The 7,315-nt window shown below is 37.7% G+C and overlaps 1 non-coding gene across 1 annotated transcript; it reads right to left on the bottom strand.

Annotated features, from left to right (window-relative positions):
* Positions 1-4,841: 4,841 nt before the first annotated feature.
* LOC126084890 (U6 spliceosomal RNA) lies at positions 4,842-4,948 on the bottom strand. The gene has a single exon (XR_007519121.1). It is a non-coding gene; the product is annotated as a U6 spliceosomal RNA (small nuclear RNA).
* Positions 4,949-7,315: the final 2,367 nt, after the last annotated feature.

The raw sequence follows: 7,315 nt of genomic DNA, 5'->3' as shown, positions 1-7,315 counted from the left end.
CGACTGTGAAGCAACGTTAGCTCTCATTACTGGCAGTGATGCAAAATGGCACAGCCACTTTGGCAGATAGTCTGGTAGTTTCTTAGGAAGCTAAACATAGGCTTGCCATAGGATTTGGCAATGTTCACATGAAAACCTGCACGTGAATTTGTATAGTATCTTTATTCATAATTGTCCCATATTGTAATCTACCAAAAAGTTCTTCAGTTGGTGAATAAACAGTGGAGTTTTATTCAGCAATAAAATTAAATGAACTATCAAGCTACAAAAAACTATATGGAGGAAACTTAAATGTATATTAAACCAAAACCAAACCCTTTATAAATGGCCCCTGGGTGGTGCAACGGTTTGTACTCTACTACTAACATAAAAGTTGGTGGTTCAAACCCACCCAGAGGCATTACAGAAGAAATCCTGGAAATCTACTTCCAGAAAACTCTATGGTACAGTTTTACTCTGTAACACATGGGGTCCCCATGAGTTGGAATCTACTCAACAGCAACAAGTTACGTGAAATAAGCCAATCTGAAAAAGCTATATGTACTGTATGATTCCAACTATGTGATATTCTGGAAAATACAGTGAAAAGATCAATGGTTACCAAGGATTCAGGGGAAAAGGGAAGGGACAAATTGGTAGAGCATGGGACAATTTAGGGCAGTGAAATAATTCTCCAGGATGCTGTAATGGTATACGCATGGCATTATGCATTTGTTATAAATCAAAACTCATAGATCTGTATAACATAAAGGGTGAAGCCTAACGTAAACTATAAAAGTTAATGATAATGCATCAATATTGGCAGCGGGGGTAGGGGTTATATGGCAACTCTGTACTTCCTGGGCATTTTTTCTGTAAATTTAAAACTGCTCTAAAAAATAAAGTCTTGACTTGTCTAATACATCACTGCCAACAATTTTTTTCTACGATTGTTTTTTCTATATTTTCTTTATCCTTTTAGTGTTACAGTGCATATTTTTCTCTATCTCTTTATGTTTAACCTATCTGTATTTAAAATGTGGTTCTTATAGATAGAGCTGGGTCTTCTCTTTCACATTTTTCTTTTTTTAAATACGCACTGACAATCTTGGCCCATTAATGAGTTTATTTGCATTATTCACACACAAAGTGAGTATTGATGTAGTTGGATTAATATCTACCTACCATGCTTTTAAGTTTACTGTTCGTTGTAGTTGTTCTTTTTTTTAAACCTTCCTCCCTTTTTCTGCCTTCATTAATTTTAATTGAATATTTTATACGATTCCTTTTTCTCTCCTCCCTTAACATACCAATTACATTTAAAAGTTTTAATGGTTGACCTAGAGTTTGCAATATGCATTTGCAACTATTCTATGTCCACTTGCAAATATAGCACTTCATGGATAGTGCAGGTACCCTACAACAAAGTATAAGTTTTTCTTTGGGCCCATGGAATATTCCATATTCTTCACCAACACTACAATTCAAATGCATCGATTTTCATGGTCTACCTTCATGCACAATACATTGAAAAGACCATGGCATGGGTCAGATGCACCTTAATCATCAACATGACATCTTTACTTTTTAAACTTTAAAGAAGTCTTTTGAAGCAGATTTTCCCAATGCAACCTATCCTTTGATTTCTTGACTGCTGCTTCAGGGATGTTATTGTTGATCCGAGTAGAATGAAATCATCGACAACTTCAATTTCTTCTTCATTTATCATGATGTTTTTTATGGATCCATCCAGATAAGGTAAGGCACTGGTAAAGTCATCTTCCTTGCTAAGTAAGCCTTTGTTACAGAGAACTCTCTGGGCATACTTGAATATGGTTATTTTTCCACTTCCCCTGCCAAAAACTGTAGAGTCTTCTCTCCCACACTGATTACTCTATCTGGTAGAATTCCTGAAAGTAAAACCCATGACAGTGTGGGGAGCACCTATAAAACTGCATTCTCCCAGGGGTTTGTGACTTTTAAACTATTACTCTTTGGGCCTTCAGTAATTCATCAAAGACTATCATTTAAATATTTCTACTAAATTATGGCTGCAGCTGTTTCTGTTCTAGGTAAACTGATCTTGGCTTCAATTTTCGTTATTCACCTGTGTCGCCAGATTTCAAGATTACAGTTTGCTTATGACCTCAATTCACTGATGGGTTCAAAAAAGTCATTGTTTTTCGATTTGTTCAGCTTTTTTTCTTGTTGTAAAGATGAGATTGGTGACTTTTAAGCTTCTTACATGTTAGAACTGAAATGGGAAGTCTTAAATACATTTTAAAGAACATTATTTTATATTAGAAAGTTTGCAAGTAAATGAAAGACTCAAATCTTGTAGCACATACAATTTTTGCTTTTCTTAACAAAACCAAACCAGTTGCTCTCAAGTCAATTCCGACTCTTAGCGACCCTGTAGACCCTATATAAAATAAGTTAATAGAAGGTTTAATTAAACCAGTCAAATTTAGTGGTTAAATATTTTCAACTCCAGAGTTAATGCAAATGGTACATTTATAAATGGTGAAGGTATGTATATATGTGTGTGAGTCTTAGTTATCTAAACAACAAAAAAAAAAACCCATTGTTGTCTAGTTGATTCTGACTCATAGCAACCCTACAGGACAGTGTAGAGCTGTCCCATAGGGTTTCCAAGGAATGGTTGATGGATTCAAAATGCTAATCTTTTGGGTAGCTTAACCACTGCACCACCAGGACTCCAACAGGTTATTTATCCAGTTCTGCTATAACAGGGATTCCACAAGTGGATGGCTTTAACAAACAGAAATTTATTCTCTCACAGTCTAATAGGCTAGAAATCTGAACTCAGGGTGTCACTTTCAGGGAAATGTTTTTTCTGTCTGTCGGCTCTGGAGGAAGGTCCTTGTCATCAGTCTTCCCCTGGTCTAGGAGCTTCTCAGCACAGGGATCCTAGGTCCAAAGGACATACTCTGCTCTTGGCACTACTTTCTGGGTGATATGAGGACCCCCTGTCTCTCTGTTATCTCTTGTATATCTCTATTTTACCAAGCATGATGTCCTTCTCCAGGGACTGGTCCCTCCTAATAACACATCTAAACTATGTGAGACATAGTCTGTCATCATTTTTTCTAAGGAGCATCTTGCTGTATTTTTTTCAAGACAGATTTGTCCACTCTTTTGGCAATCCATGGTATATTGGATCTTCTTCAGTCTTCTTTATCCATTGTCCAGTTTTTGCATGCGTATGAAGCAATTAAAAACACCATGGCTTGGGTCAGGCTCAACTTAGTCTTCAGGGTGACATCTTTGCTTTTTAACACTTGAAAGAGGTCTTTTTCAGCAGTTTGCTCAATGCAATGTGTCCTTTGACTGCTGTTGGAAATACCAACTGAGATGTTTCAACAAAGAGATGCCATGTTGCAAGTGCTCTCTTGTCTCTGCCAAGAAATTTGGAAGATAGCTACCTGGCCAACTGACTGGAAGAGATCCGTATTTATCCCTATTCCCAAGAAAGGTGATCCAACCAAATACACAAATTATCAAACAATATCATTAATATCACACCCAAGTAAAATTTTGCTGATGAATTCAAAAAAGTCATCATTCAAAAGCAGCTGCAGCAGTACGCTGAAACAGAACTGTGGGGAACTCAAGCCGTGTTTAGAAGAGAACATGAAACTGGGGTTATCATTGCTCATGTCAGATGGATCCTGGCTGAAAGCAGAAAATACCAGAAAGATGTTTGCCCATGTTTTATTGACTATGCAAAGGCATTTGACTGTGTGGTTCATAACAAATTATGGATAATATTCCTAAGAGTAAGAATCCCAGAACACTTAATTGTGCTCATGAGGAAAATGTGCATACATCAAGAGGCAGTTATTCAAATAGAACAAGGGGATATTGTGTGGTTTAAAGTCAGGAAAGGTGTGCCTCGGGGTTGTACCTTTTCACCATACTTATTCAATCTGTATCCTGAGCAAATAACCTGAGAAGCTGGCCTGTATGAAGAAGAATGGGACATCAGGATTGGAGGAAGACTCATTAACAACCTCTGTTATGCAGATGATACAACTTTGCTTGCTGAAAGTGAAGAGGAGGCATTTAATGATGAAGATCAAAGACCACAGCCTTCAGTATGGATTATACCTCAACATAAAGAAAGCAAAAATTCTCACCACTGAACCAATAAGCATAATAAAAGCAGAAAATGTTGAAGTTGTCAAGGATTTCATTTTACTTGGATCTATAAAAAATTCATAGATACACAGGGAGAAATGGGAAGTTACCCATAATCTTACCAGCCAGAAATACTGACTCTCAGGAGTTTTTTTTATATGCTTTCATACTGTTATTTCTTCCTTTTAGTTAAAAAAATATACTTATTTGCACAAATATGTATACTTTTTTCTATTACAAAAACATCATACATTGTGGTGAAGCATCCCTGCCTTGGAAATACATGGTTCATTCTACCTCCAAGAGAATACAGCTATGAACATTACCCTTTGTAGGTTTCCATTCTTTTTCTATACATTTGTATACATATACACATAAAAAAAAGATCTACTATATGGCTTTCATTCAGGTTTTTTTTTTTTTTTGGTGCCAATTTTAAATACAGTTTTATTTAAGACATTGTATTTTCCACTTACAATACAGTGCTAGTAAAGTGCAATGTTGACTTCCTTTCCCCTACGCATATCCCATATTCAAGTATTGAGAATACCCAGAAACTTAGTATAGCAGTACAATGTTTAAAACTGCCACTGTATGTACTACAAATTTGGGCCCTTCAATTCTTTTTTACTGTGGAACAATGCTCAAGTATCTCCGCTCAGAGATCAGCCTAATCAACTTCCTCAATGGTGGGTCCAGAAAAAAATATGGAATGCTTCACAAATTTGCGTGTCATCCTTGCGCAGGGGCCATGTTAATCTTCTCTGTATCGTTCCAATTTTAGTATATGTGCTGCCAAAGCGAGCACTCAGGTTTGTTTTTGTATAAACTGCATGATACTGTACCTAGTATATCAGAATATAATTTTTCAATTTAACAATTGTTCTTTAGGTCTTTCTGTATCAGTTCAAATGAATCCTTTCCTTATATTAAACCTCCAAATAGCATTTTATACAATGCACCTTCTGTATTAACCACATCTCTGTTAATAAGTGTTTAGATTGTTTCCAGTATTTTTTTTTCTAACTGAACAGAAACATCAAAAAGTTTGCTCACACTATACATTACATTTCACTCTACATTGCATTTAACTTTATTTGTTAATAACTAGGCTTTTCGGCTAGTAACAGACAGACCTCAGCACAGGGTTTTCAAGTATTGAGATGAAGCACACAATTAACAGTTTGAATGAATCTTACCCTACTGTATTTCTATGCAAATAACATGCCTTCTACATTTGTTTATCAGCCACGCCCACCCCCCCCACATGATATCTTCATAATTTGTAGCTATGCCATTTTCTTTTTTACATGTTACTGTAAAAGAAAATTAGCATACCTAACTGGGGAAGGGCACAGTTGGCGGACATAGAAAGCTTGTGTTATTTGCATAAAAATACGATACTCCAAATATAACAAAGAACTGCCATCACAATACTCAAGCATGCGTGGTAGAAGGGGGAACAAGTTAAGGCCAGTTCTGCAGAGAAGGTCCTTGATTCACTTTTTGAATCTGTGGAAACTGCAGAGTTAGAAGGGGAAAGATACTTGTTTGAGCATTCCCTGAGACTTACTGGTTCCTCCTGTACTAGATTGGATGTATAAGTAAGAGATACTTATCTTTAAGGCCCATTCATTTCATCCAGTTTAAAAACATAGCTATCTTATTTTCCTGTTATGTAATCACTGTGATTAACAGCTCCTCTTTGAGAGAAGCTTTAAGGGAGCTGAAACAATGGGTACAACAATAGAGGAAAGTATTTATCGAATCTGTATCCCCAATAGTCTATTTTCATCATTTGTAAGAACTTTAAATAAATATATGTATTCCATGCATATAACATTATAAATTAAATTGCATAAAATTTGTACCAAAGTTTAAGAAAATTAAACCTATTTTGAGAATTGTTTAAAAATAATTGCATTGCTCATTTATCATTTACTTGGTTTAATAGTGGATTTTTTAGTGATTGCAATGAAAATACTGGCAAGTTGATTATATTTATGGGTCTGTAATAAGACAAATTTCCAGAAAAAATTGTGCAGTGAATTACTTAATATAGCCTTTCTAGCCATTCACAGTCTTGTGACTCCTACAACAATTGGATGGGACTATGTAAGTAAGCAAGCCCTGATGTCAAATTGGTTAAACTAGGCTGCTAACCAACAGATTGGCAGTTTGAATCCACCAGCCACACTTTGGAAACACCCTTTGGAAACAGGGGCAGTTCTACCCTGTCTTATAGGGTCGCTATGAGTCAGAATCAACTTGGCAGCACACAACAACTTACAAGTAAGGTGCTTGTGGTCCACCAAAGGGATTGGACAGCCTGCTAATAATCCAAATAAGGTGAATGGAATCCTTGTGGGGTGGGGCCATGCAAATAAGTTGTATGGTACTCTAACTAGGTAATTGGTCAGTTTTGCCGCTTCACTAGGCTTCAAATGAGCCATCCCAGAGAATAGAAAAGGGGACCTTATTACCAACAAAAAAGAAGAGCTGGAAATGGAGAACATCCTTTGGATCCAGGGCCCCTACACTGAGAACTTCCTCTACGCAGGAGACAGAGAGTTGTAACACCGAAGACTACATGAGACTGTGGAGAAGCGGCAACAGAAAAATGGCAGGAGCGGAACCACGACACTGGCACAAGACGGTGCAATGGGCTTCCCAGTCCATGGAGAGAGGCAGCTACAGTGGGGTGCCGACACATGGAGCGAGAGAGCTGAGTGCATTCTGGCAAGAGACCTGCTGGTGGACTGGGTTGCCTCCAGGCACTTACTGGTGGAGCTAAAGAGCTTTGTAACACTTGCCCTAGCAGGGAAGAGGCAGGCCAAGGGCCAAGGGAGGAGGGCTGAGAGAAGCCTGCTGGCAAGCACCGCTGAAAAAAAGCTTTCCTGATTGAAGAACTGTACCCTGAGTCACTTCTGATCCTGAATTATAACCTGTTACTTCCCTAATAAACCTCATAACTGTGAGTATGGTCTATGAGTTCTGTGTGGTCATTGCAATGAATTATCAAACCGAGCAGAGAAGAGTGCTGTGGGGGGGGGGGGGGGATGGTATCAGAATTGATAATAAGTTTGGAGGGAGGAGGTGTGTCTGACCTCTGCCTCATAGGAATCAGCCTTGAGCTGATGCTGATGGTGATTTTCTCCCTCATGAAGTTAGAGGA

The sequence above is a fragment of the Elephas maximus genome, chromosome 10 (genome assembly GCF_024166365.1).
Source record: "Elephas maximus indicus isolate mEleMax1 chromosome 10, mEleMax1 primary haplotype, whole genome shotgun sequence".
NCBI classification, from domain to species: domain Eukaryota; kingdom Metazoa; phylum Chordata; class Mammalia; order Proboscidea; family Elephantidae; genus Elephas; species Elephas maximus.
This window is presented reverse-complemented; position numbering and strand designations above follow the sequence as displayed.